Source organism: Schistocerca americana, chromosome 1 (assembly GCF_021461395.2).
Source record: "Schistocerca americana isolate TAMUIC-IGC-003095 chromosome 1, iqSchAmer2.1, whole genome shotgun sequence".
Classification (NCBI taxonomy): Eukaryota; Metazoa; Arthropoda; class Insecta; order Orthoptera; family Acrididae; genus Schistocerca; species Schistocerca americana.
The window spans coordinates 905,532,926-905,546,582 of record NC_060119.1 but is presented as its reverse complement, the minus strand read 5'-3'; positions in this window follow the sequence as shown (position 1 = coordinate 905,546,582).

The following is a 13,657-nucleotide window of genomic DNA, read 5'->3' as shown; positions in this document are numbered from 1 at the left end:
TAAATAGATTTTTACATACATAATATTATTTCAGACAAGTTACACAGTTTACCGGGATGCAGTTTTACTTTTTTTGTAGAATTACATGGTATAAAAAACATTTTATGCCTAAAAATTAATCAAAACATTACATTACAAAAAGTGAAATAGATAACTTTCCATAGAAATGGAAATCATGTGTTGCAACACAAATATCTGAAAAGCACAATATATTCTGGAGAAAACATTTATAACCCTGTTTTTACTCATTCAAAATCACCTGCTGCGTCGTGACACCTCACAAAGGTGTGTTCCCCATTGCCTAAATACGATCCGCAGGCACACTGGCCACATTTTATACATAAATGCTTGCTTCTTTTCCTTTCTCTACACTCTCCAATTTGACAAGTCTTCCGAATGTTGCAGTGTTGTGGTACTGTATTAGGAAGAGTATTTTGTACTCTTGTGGCCTTATATGCTGAAGCCAACTCTTCTGCCAGTTTGCATATAAACTGATCTCTGCTTAATTTTTCTCCTTGTAGAGTGCCCTAGCATTTATAGCTGTTAAGTTCAAGATATTGAAAAGAACGTGTATGGGCCATCTGCAGCATCCGTACTTCACAGTGTAAAGTCGGGCTATTTGATCGATTACGTCAACGCCAACTTGGTGTTATTGTAGTAGGGCACTGACTGGTAGCTTTTTAGGATGCCGTTCATCGATAGTTACTGCAGTACTTGTTAGACAAGAAATGATTCTGGTGGAACGTAGCTACAGTCATTTACATTCAAAGGTCCACTGCTTGGAAGGATGCGCCCAAACATGGTTCTCTAACATCTTATTTGCAGTCATGATGACCGGATTGTGATAGCCTGTTTGGACCAAATTAAACACTAGTTGATGAAGAGCAAGATGAAGGAAAAGAACTCCCAGTCAAGAAAGCAGCAAAGCTGATTGTGAACCATTTGCTGACAGATTATGCAGAAGAGCAATCTTAAGGCTTAGTTCTTCGATTGGTAAATGAGAAGTATTTCAGCTAGGGATCATGAGAAAATTGTACATTGCTGGAGCAACTAGGATAACAGTTGCAGACAACTCCGAAGCGGATTCTGTTTGAACAATGTAGTTAATAATTGTCATACGGATTGGGAGTACCTGCAGAGGGACTAATAGTAAAATCTTGAGTCAACTGGTGTCTTGTGTAAGAAAAATGTGTGTGTGAGTTCTTAAGGGACCAAACTGCTGAGGTCATCGGTCCCTCTTGTGTAAGAGCAATAGTTGTTACTGTTATGAAAATAGTAGTCCTCTTTAATAATGTTTAACTAAACAAAGTGACTTCATTCATAACCAGACACCTAGATATCCTAGTAATTGGTTAAAAAAACAGCAATAAATAAATTCCATTGCTCATTATTCCAGCTGCTCATGGTCTAATATAAAAATGACTTTCATTAAATATTTGCGAGCTGCAGGGCACAACAGCAAAAAATAAATTCATTCACACAATGAACATTTACATACTCGCCATAGTCTACCTGTGGTGCCTTTCACTAATAAGCAAAAGATTCTCGGTTGTCGGTTCCATCCTAGATTTTGATTAAAACCGTCAGCAGTGACATTCTGAGACATTCAGTACGACTCATCCACATTCTGTCACTGACCTTGAAAGCCATGTGTGTTTGACTTTCATGTCACGTATTCGTATGCGAGCTCCTAAGCACTTGCACGACTCGATGAACCCATAATCAGTGTTTATGTTTGCTAGAGTAGTCTCACTTATGGTTGGAAACTATATGGGATGTCTGTAGCCAGTATTCTGAACGTTAAGTCTAGCTAGCCAATTATATTTCTTGACGGGGACAGAGTCAGCTAGGACAACGTGGCTGACTGGACAAAGACACTCGTTCGTCTTCCGCCGGCCTCCATCAACAGCTACTTTCGCTTGCTGCGGTGAATCTGCTGACTTGTGAACATAGAGGCTTTCTCTTGTGATAATGAGATGAACACAATGAACCTTCGTCGTCTAGTAGATACGTGAGATGGTGCTGGCTTGCGCTAGATTTGCATATAATTAAGAGAGACATTTCAAAAGGTCAGCAACCTGTAAGACAAAATTGAAGAAAATAATTTATTTTACGAAATATCTTTACATGCTTTCAATATACTGTCCAGTCTTGCTAATGACAGCTTCCCAACTTTTTGGCAACTTCTGTATTCAGGACAGGGCACCTTTACTGTTGAGCTGTCCGATTACTCGGATCTCGGATCGCCTCCCTGGAAACCTCGTAAGTTGCATCAATACGTTCTCGACGGCGTTATTCCTTCAGTTTGAGAAACAAATCAAAGTCTGGAAGGCTCAGATCAGAGCTGTGTGGTGAGTGGGAAGCATAAATCCCATCCATATTTGTCGAGCGTTTCTCTCACGGGTAGGCTACTATGTGGTCTTGCATCATCGTGCAAAATGAGGACCCCTGAAGCACTCTATTTGTAGCTATGAATCTAGCCATGTCATACGCAAAAATCATCGTCAGTTTCATCTTTGATCGCTGGTTGTGGAATTTTCAAGGGGGCACTTAAGATACAGTACGCAGAGTGATTCCGTTAGCCAGTTGTGTTCGGCACAGAGTTAAAAATTGGTCCTATAAATGGAATTAAAAACGATATAAATAAACAACTGGAAAGAAGGTTCGATAACTTAGAACATTTCACAATTCTGGCAATTTCAGCAACTGTTGAACCAGTATTCAAGTTCATGCACTTCAAAGAAGCCGTTGCTAAATCAGAGGTACTTAGTTGCTTAACTAAATATGTACAGGAATATAACTATCAAGAACGAGATATACGATGAGCTGGATTGAGAAGATTCAAAGTCTGCCATCTGGAAATACCCCGAGCATTTGGCAAACAAAAACATGACAAACAAGTGACCAACATCTGCTGGAAACATTATTGGAAATAAACTTCAGAAGCACCTGTCATCTCCTGTTACACCAATTAAAAAAGACCATATCGAAATATGGGAAGGTATGCAGTAATTTTTCCCAAAATTTGCAAAAATTGCGAAGTTGTATCTTCCGGTCTTCGCCACATCGGTACCAAGCGACGGCTTGTTCTCGGAGGCTGGAGCAACCAGTACCCAGGAAAGAAACAGACTTCTGGGGACTAGGTTATCTACGCTTCTTTCCCTAAATTCTGTATTAAAATTGTTAAATTCAAAGAATTGTTTTAATGATAAAGAATGAATTTTCTTTACATGATCCATTTTATTTAGTTTCGTAATCTGATTTGTCCCCCCATGAACCATGGACCTTGCCGTTGGTGGGGAGGCTTGCGTGCCTCAGCGATACAGATGACCGTACCGTAGGTGCAACCACAACGGAGGGGTATCTGTTGAGAGGGCAGACAAACGTGTGGCTCCTCAAGAGGGGCAGCAGCCTCTTCAGTAGTTGCAGGGGCAACAGTCTGGATGATTGACTGATCTGGCCTTGTAACACTAACCAAAACGGCCTTACTGTGCTGGTTCTGCAAACGGCTGAAAGCAAGGGGAAACTACGGGCGTAATTTTTCCCGGGGGCATGCGGCTTTACTTTATTGTTAAATGATGATGGCGCCCTCTTGGGTAAAATATTCAGGAGGTAAGAAATCCCCCATTCAGATCTCCGGCCGGGAACTACTCAGGAGGACGTTGTTATCAGGAGAAAGAAAACTGGCGTTCTACAGGTCGGAGCGTGGAATGTCAGATCCCTTAATCGGGCAGGTAGGTTAGAAAATTTAAAAAGGGAAATGGATAGGTTAAAGTTATATATAGTGGGAATTAGTGAAGTTCGGTGGCAGGAGGAACAAGACTTTTGGTCAGGTGAATACAGGGTTATAAATACAAAATCAAATAGGGGTAATGCAGAGTAGGCTTAATAATGAATAAAAAAATAGGAGTGCGGATACGCTACTAGCAACAGCATAGTGAACGCATTATTGTGGCCAAGACAGACACGAAGCCCATGCCTACTACAGTCGTACAAGTTTATATGCCAACTAGCTCTGCAGATGATGAAGAAATTGATGAAATGTATGATGAGATAAAAGAAATTATTCAGGTAGTAAAGGGAGACGAAAACTTAATAGTCATGGGTGAGAGTAGGAAAAGGGAGAGAAGGAAACATAGTGGGTGAGTATGGATTGGGGGAGAGAAATGAAAGAGAAAGCCGTCTCGTAGAATATTGCACAGAGCATAACTTAATCATAGCTAACACTTGGTTCAAGAATCATAAAAGAAGGTTGTATACATGGAAGAATCCTGGAGATACTGACGGGTTTCAGATAGATTATTTAATGGTAAGAGAGAGATTTAGGAACCAGGTTTTAAATTGTAAGACATTTCCAGGGGCAGATGTGGACTCTGACCACAATCTATTGGTTATGAACTGTAGATTAAAACTGAAGAAACTGCAAAAAGGTGGGAATTTAAGGAGATGGGACCTGGATAAACTGAAAGAACCAGAGGTTGTACAGAATTTCAGGGAGGGCATAAGAGAGCAATTGACAGGAATGGGGGAAAGAAATACAGTAGAAGAAGAATGGGTAGCTTTGAGGCATGAAGTAGTGAAGGCAGCAGAGGATCAAGTAGTTAAAAAGACGAGGGCTAGTAGAAATCCTTGGGTAACAGAAGAAATATTGAATTTAATTGATGAAAGGAGAAAATATAAAAACGCAGTAAATGAAGCAGGCAAAAGGGAATACAAACGTCTCAAAAATGAGACTGACACGAAGTGCAAAATGGCTAAGCAGGGATGGCTAGAGGACAAATGTAAGAATGTAGAGGTTTATCTCACTAGGGGTAAGATAGATACTGCCTACAGGAAAATTAAAGAGACCTTTGGAGAAAAGAGAGCCACTTGTATGAATATCAAGAGCTCAGATGGAAACCCAGTTCTAAGCAAAGAGGGGAAAGCAGAAAGGTGGAAGGAATATATAGAGAGTCTATACAAGGGCGATGTACGTGAGGACAATATTATGGAAATGGAAGAGGATGTAGATGAAGATGAAATGGGAGATACGATACTGCGTGAAGAGTTTGACAGAGCACTGAAAGACCTGAGTCGAAACAAGGCCCCAGGAGTAGACAACATTCCGTTGGAACTACTGACGGCCTTGGGAGAGCCAGTCCTGACAAAACTCTACCATCTGGTGAGCAAGATGTATGAGACAGGCGAAATATCCTCAGACTTCAAGAAGAATGTAATAATTCCAATCCCAACGAAAGCAGGTGTTGACAGATGTGAAAATTACCGAACAATCAGTTTAATAAGTCACGGATGCAATATACTAACACGAATTCTTTACAGACGAATGGAAAAACTGGTAGAAGCTGACCTCGGCGAAGATCAGTTTGGATTCCGCAGAAATGTTGGAACACGTGAGGCAATACTGACCCTACGACTTATCTTAGAAAATAGATTAAGGAAAGGCAAACCTACATTTCTAGCATTTGTAGACTTAGAGAAAGCTTTTGAGAATGTTGACTGGAATAACCTCTTTCAGATTCTGAAGGTGGCAGGGGTAAAGTACAGGGAGCGAGAGGCTATTTACAATTTGAATAGAAACCAAATGGCAGTTATAAGAGTTGAGGGGCATGAAAGGGAAGCAGTGGTTGGGAAGGGAGTGCGACAGGGTTGTAGCCCCTCCCCGATGTTATTCAATCTGTATATTGAGCAAGCAGTGAAGAAAACAAAAGAAAAATTCGGAGTAGGTATTAAAATCCATGGAGAAGAAATAAAAACGTTGAGGTTCGCCGATGACATTGTAATTCTGTCAGAGACAGCAAAGGACTTGGAAGAGCAGTTGAATGGAATGGACAGTGTCTTGAAAGGAGGATATAAGATGAACATCAACAAAAGCAAAACGAGGATAATGGAATGTAGTCGAATTAAGTCGGGTGATGCTGAAGGAATTAGATTAGGAAATGAGACGCTTAAAGAAGTAAAGGAGTTTTGCTATTTGGGGAGCAAAATAACTGATGATGGTCGAAGTAGAGAGGATATAAAATGTAGACTGGCAATGGCAAGGAAATCATTTCTGAAGAAGAGAAATTTGTAAACATCGAGCATAGATTTAAGTGTCAGGAAGTCGTTTCTGAAAGTATTTGTATGGAGTGTAGCCATGTATGGAAGTGAAACATGGACTATAAATAGTTTGGACAAGAAGAGAATATAAGCTTTCGAAATGTGGTGCTACAGAAGAATGCTGAAGATTAGATGGGTAGATCACATAACTAGTGAGGAGGTATTGTATAGAATTGGGGAGAAGAGAAGTTTGTGGCACAACTTGACAAGAAGAAGGGACCGGTTGGTAGGACATGTTCTGAGGCATCAAGGGATCACCAATTTAGCATTGGAGGGCAGCGTGGAGGGTAAAAATCGTAAACGGAGACCAAGAGATGAATACACTAAGCAGATTCAGAAGGACGTAGGTTCAGTAAGTACCGGGAGATGAAGAAGCTTGCACAGGATAGAGTAGCATGGAGAGCTGCATCAAACCAGTCTCAGGATTGAAGACAACAACAATCTGATTTGTGTGAAGATAGTTAATCATTGCATTGGTCAGTATAATTGCGCCAAACCTACCTTAACGGTAGGAAATGTAGGTAGGTAGATTGGTGAACAAATAGGTGACTCTCTCCGTTTCCGTTGTTTTAAAATGTCTCTGACCACACAACTTACGTTCCTTTATTATGCTACTTACAGTAGTACAGTAGTACATCGTTCTGGCATGCTTTTTTTTAGTATTTCTAAAATACACAGAAACATCGTAAAAACATCGATGTATCGTTCTCAAGAGGGATGATTTTACACTTGTGAATACTGATGTCTCAGCATGGGTGTTTTTAAGAGCGATGTTGCAATCCTACTCACAATCGATATGAACTTCAACTTGATCACGCCATCGTGACGGTAGCGTATGCGCAGTGTGCTGGGCGTGTGAAATGATCCTCGTGTATGTTAGGTAATATTTCACGTTTACTTAAGTGAGGTATTTTACAGCTGGTTTTCATGGTTCGCTGTACGAATTGGCGTCTAGGTTAGAAATATCTAATTTCCCTTCTGTCATTCGAGCATACAAGTGGCATATGTCATTAAATAATTTTAGTGAATTTAGTGAATATAGGGATATTTTTCTGTCTTTTATAAACGTATGGGTCTGTAAAGACACATGGTCCATTGAAGGACGTTTGTGTGTTTTGTGCACGTGTTTTTCTATCCATTCTCCGAACACTACAACGCTTTAGTTTCAATCTCCGTCTGAATTGGTTTTCTCATGCTGTTATTTTTTAATCTGTGGCTCTTTCTGCTAATTCACATATGTGCTCACAAAACCCTGTTCATGAAAGAACCTCATTCGAGTGGAATATATTTAATCATGAGAGCACATGAGCTCTCTTCAGAACATACAGTATTTCACAATTTTAAATAAACTTTTCAACCAAATAAGATAAATGCGAATTTCTATTAATCTTCGAGATACGTGTTCTACTTTGGCTTTAAATAATTCATTTTCAATTGCTTAGGTGTTTTTCCTTTAACGAGTGTTATACCAAAGATGATACGTTGTGGTAGATCAGTTGAAGATTTTGGTAGCAATGTGTCTTGATTTAAGTTATGTTAAATACCCTTTTATTATTAAGTTGCGCTATGAAAAAGTTGTTCCACTGTAAGATGTATATTCTTAACAGTCAGATCACTTTATTGTTCATTTATGGACGAAACTTCATAAAAAGGTGACTGTTTTTAGGACATTAACAACAGCGTAGTACATTGCTCTATGTCCACTTGTTACTGTTTAAGCGTAATGACCGCTTTCAACTTTGCCGGCAGCGGTGGCCGTGCGGTTCTAGGCACTTCAGTCCGGAACCGCGTGACTGCCACGGTCGCAGGTTCGAATCCTGCCTCGGGCATGGATGTGTGTGATGTCCTTAGGTTAGTTAGGTTTAAGTAGTTCTAAGTTCTAGGGGACTGATGACCTCAGATGTTGAGTCCCATAGTGCTCAGAGCCATTCGTTTTCAACTTTGTCAAAGAATTTGGAGAAGCAGCAGTGTTTCAGTGCATTTTCTTATCCTCAGGGCGGAAAACTGGCTCTAAAGGTGAAAGTATCAGCAATTATTATGTATAACGATTCTTGATGTAATGGGAACCATTGCTTAAAAACCTATCCATAGGAAATGTGGATTTTAACTGAAAAAGTCTCATTATGCTCTCTCCTTTCGCAGAAGATTCCTGATTAGTCTTCTGTTCAAATTCCTGAAGCGAGGAGAAGCGACCACGAGAAAAAGTGTTGAAAAACCAATTAAATAGAAACATTCCAAGAGCTGGAGAGTGAAATGTCATAAGACATTTGCGCCAGAGACCAGAAAAAAAAATTGAAAAGGTAAATATAGATATAGTAGGAGTTACAGGGAAGTACTATGGGAAGAAGATAATGTTTACTATCCATGCGAATACAGAGAAATTTCAAAAACAGCAGAAAATGGTATAACAGGAGAAAAATTCTTTTAGAAGTGAATGGTAAAGATAATAATGAATTACTGAAAATAGTATAGTGATAAGATTATTCTCATCTGAATCGACAGCAGACCAATGGCGACAACAGCCGCCTATATGAAGCCAATGAACTGGTAACTCAGTATGTAAAGGAAGACAAAATTTTATAATCGGGGGGAACTGGGACGTTGTAGCAGGTGAACGAACGGAAGCCAGCGTAACTGTAGAATACGGTCTTGGTAGCATTAATGAGGAAGTCGTCTTTAGCTCTACAACGAATTTCAGCTACTAACACTAAATTCTCTGCAAGAATCACAAGAAGGATTTATATTTGGATAAAACCTGCAGGCTGAATTTATGACGTACTCAACGGCAGATATAGATTCAGATCATAATTCAGTAAAGATCAAAGCAGTTTGAAGTTTTAGGTAATGGAGAGGAAGAGATAACATGTTAAAAACTGGATACAGAAGTACTGAAGAATTACGAGACATATTCGTAGTTCCCTGAGTTTTTAGATAATTCGATAATGATTACTACAGTGAGCTTTCCAGTTGAGGAGGAATGGACATCCTTGAAAAGGGGAACCACAGAAGCTATATGGGCAAACATAGCCATAACAAATCTGTGAAGGAACTTTGGGTATCAGAAGCACAACTTCATCTGATCGACGAATGAAGGGAGTTGAAGACAGTTTCGGAAGTGAAAAGAATACAGTAATAGAAGTAATTTACAAATGAAAATAGAAGTGAAAGGAAGCTAAAGCGAAATGGCTGCAAGAAAAATTTGAAGAATTCGAAAATGAAACGAATGTCAGAGTGATACATTCAGCTTATATTGTAGACAAGTCAAATTAGCTTTTGGTGTAATTTATAGTAATACCGTCCACATATTAAGAGTGAAAACGAACTCTTAGGCTTTTATTTTAGTATTTCATCTTAATTTCTTACAGCTTTTTGCGTTATCATACTTGAGATGTGGTACTGATATGGGTGACCACTGTCCATGCTCATCGTACTCCTCGTCCATGACTGGATCAATTAAAACAGTTAGCGAAGAACTGAGCAAATATAAGCATATCTAACTAATACAGAATTTTATGAGAATGACGGTGGTGAAAACCACAATGTGATCAGTGTAACCGCTCACGAGGAATTTACGTTTTAATTCAGTTGGTCGATCTTAATTCACGAGTGTCCGAGGCAAGCAGGTTCTGCCAGTGCTGTGGCATGGCGGACGTGTCGCGAGATGGTTCAGCAATTATGGTAAAATAAACTTTGTCTTTGAGCATATTAGCTAAACAATGTTATCTAAAGTCGCGTAGGAAGTGTGTCTGTTCTGTGATTATGAATGTTTCTGGCTTACTGACACACTTTGACACTTGGACGATGTCAGACAACGCACGTTGTTCTTGCCAGTCGCGACGCCATTGCTACAATGCAAGTAAGCAGATTGGTTGTGTTGTCTTTACTGTTTTACTGTACGCTGTCTCAGTGTTGTGAATTTATCGTCGGTGATGATCATTTGGTTGCTACAGGGAAAGATTTTAGTTGTTTTGTGTTCGTTGCGAAAGTGGCAGCTTTTCCAAAACTACCCTAGTGTGGTCTCGTATCAAGATCCACGTAATAGGTACGGTTTCTAACAGTGCACAGTTTTGGGAGATTTTTATTGTGTGTTCTAGTGTAAGTAGCTTCTCTTGCGTGTCTATAACAATATTATGAGAAGGAAAGTTGCTGAGTCGCAGATAGGCACAACAAAAAGATGTTGACCTCCACCTCGAAGATGGCTACATCAGTACCTCCGTCAATATCAAACCTACTAACCACCAGCAATATCTCCACTTCGACAGCTGCCACCCACTCCACACCAAGAAGTCCCTTCTGTGCAGCCTATCCACCCGTGGTCGTCGCATCTGCAGTGACTTGAAATATACCAAGAGTCTCACTGAAGCCTTCACTGACCGTAATTATCCCCCAGCCTCGTACAAAAACAGATCTCCCATGCTTTATTTTTCCAATCTCCCACCACCTCCCAAAGCCACAGAGGAGCATTCCCATCGCAACTCTGAACCACCCGGGACTGGAGCAACTGAATTACATTCTCCGCCAGGATTTCAATTACCTCTCGTCGTGCCCACTATCCTTCCCACCCCTCCCACAGTGGTATTCCAATGTCCACCAAACCTACACTATATACTCGTCCATCCTTACACAATCCCTGCTCCCACTCCCTTAACTTATGGCTCATAGCCCTGTAATAGACCTAGATGCAAGACCTGTCCCATATCTCCTCCCACCACCACCTACTCCAGCCCGGTCACTAACAGCACCTATCCCATCAAAGGCAGGGTTACCTGTGAAACCAGTCACGTGGTCTACAAGCTAGGCTGGAAGTACTGTGCTGCATTCTATGTAGGCATGCCAATCAACAAGCTGTCTGTCCACATCAATGGCCACCGATTAACTTTCCAAGAGGGACAACAAAACGGTGCATAGAATATCATCAGGGCACCACTGTTCTGTAAGAGTGCCGCAGCTGACAACCAAAAGAGTCCTGCTATGAAATGAAATGACCCTCACTCCTGGTTGTCAAGACGTATGGTGGGTGACAGTCGAGCTGGTATCCCACCAAACCATCACACTGAATTGCAGCGGAACTATACCTTTGTAGAATAAACAGCGTTTCCCGAAGACAGAAAATGCAAAAGAAGGCTAAAAATTATTGTTACACTTCTCAAAGAAAATGTGACTGACAATAGCAGAGGAATGTTTTAAGAAAGACAAAGGACTTGTCGTTTTTTGGCGTAGCAATAAAAGGACGCCACGTGTTAACGAACAACTAAGAAACTGGTTAAAAATTCGATTGAATGAATGACAAGTCTGATGTCATCAATCTTTGCATAACGCTGGGGGAGAAACCCTTGTTGTCAGAGAAACTTTGATGCTGCCTCCAGGAGAAACACTTCTCTGCTAGGCCTGACGTTAAATCACGCAGCACTTTGGTATTGAGCGCACTTATAGTCAGTGAGTCGTAGCCGGGAGACAGCTGCCCCCAGGCAGGTAGGTAGGTAGGTAGAGTCACAACCACCGTCTACACGTCTGCCCTCTGTCGTCACTCTGCCGGAAGACCGATCATCATCTGGGAACGACTCATACTGAAGTACTCCCATCATAATCTTCCTGCCAATGTTTCCTTTGTCTCAGAGCGACAATAACGAAAACCCTAGAAAAAACAGCCCTAGAAGAATTTCATTATTATGTTGGACGTTAATTTATCGATGAGGATGACACGGCGGTCGGGTGGTCTCGATGGGCCATTTGTGGCCTGAAGACGGAGTGCTTTCTGTGTGCTTTAATTTATCCATATTAATGGTGACTGAAGTCCGCAATCGTAGTCTGACTGATTTGAAGAAATGCACTAACCAACCAGTTTTTGTTTGATTATACCAAGGGACCTCACCAATATTCAGCTGGTGTAATATATTTCCACTTGACATAAAAAGTGAAGCACCCAGGAATGAGCAAGGAAACAAAATGAAACTTCACGCATTGAGAGGGTATGTGACGTTTTCTTTCAGTTCTTACAAAAGTGAGTCAAACTGACAATGACTTTGCGGTATGAGACCATTAATCAGTGTGTCGTTGTATCCTCTCCTGAGGCAAGCTGGACCGCAACTATTGTGATGGGTCCTTGATGTCCTGAATACTGGAGCTACGATTAGTTTACATCTGAGCTGATCCCACACGTGTCCCATTGGGCACAGGTTTGGGGATCATGGTGGACACAAGAGGCCCTCCACACCACCCACACAGTTCATAAGTCAACCGTAATGTGTGAACAAATAGTGCCCTGCTGAAAAATGGCACCACGATACTGTCGAATGAGAGCTAACACATAAGGACACAGCATGTTTATGACATATTGTTATGCCATTGTCGTTCTGTCAGTCACTATCACCCATGAACAGAAGTCATATTCAGTGACTCCCCACACTATGACACCAGGTTCAACATCGCTCTACCTCTCCAATACACTGAAAGAATGCGACATCTCACCAGGACACCGCAGAACTCGCTGACGATGGTCATCCAGTGTAGTGCAGATTTGCAGTTCATTACTGAATATAATGCGACGCCATTTATCAGTCGTCCATGCTTCCCAGTTGTAACGGGACATCCTCCTCTAGCATTAATTATCCACACAGTAGTTGTCGATACCAGTACTATTTTTCGAATTTTGGACTGGTTAGTGTTATGTCGTTATCAGGAGAAAGAAAACTGGCGTTCTACGGATCGGAGCGTGGAATGTCAGATCCCTTAATCGGGCAGGTAGGTTAGAAAATTTAAAAAGGGAAATGGATAGGTTAAAGTTAGATATAGTGGGAATTAGTGAAGTTCGGTGGCAGGAGGAACAAGACTTCTGGTCAGGTGACTACAGGGTTATAAACACAAAATCAAATAGGGGTAATGCAGGAGTAGGTTTAATAATGAATAGGAAAATAGGAATGCGGGTAAGCTACTACAAACAGCACAGTGAACGCATTATTGTGACCAAGATAGATACGAAGCCCACACCTACTACAGTAGTACAAGTTTATATGCCAACTAGCTCTGCAGATGACGAAGAAATTCAAGAAATGTATGATGAAATAAAAGAAATTATTCAGATAGTGAAGGGAGACGAAAATTTAATAGTCATGGGTGACTGGAATTCGAGTGTAGGAAAAGGGAGAGAACGAAACATAGTCGGTGAATATGGATTGGGGCTAAGAAATGAAAGAGGAAGCCGCCTGGTAGAATTTTGCACAGAGCACAACATAATCATAGCTAACACTTGGTTTAAGAATCATGAAAGAAGGTTGTATACATGGAAGAACCCTGGAGATACTAAAAGGTATCAGATAGATTATATTATGGTAAGACAGAGATTTAGGAACCAGGTTTTAAATTGTAAGACGTTTCCAGGGGCAGATGTGGACTCTGACCACAATCTATTGGTTATGAACTGTAGATTAAAACTGAAGAAACTGCAAAAAGGTGGGAATTTAAGGAGATGGGACCTGGATAAACTGAAAGAACCAGAGGTTGTACAGAGTTTCAGGGAAAGCATAAGGGAGCAATTGACAGGAATGGGGGAAAGAAATACAGT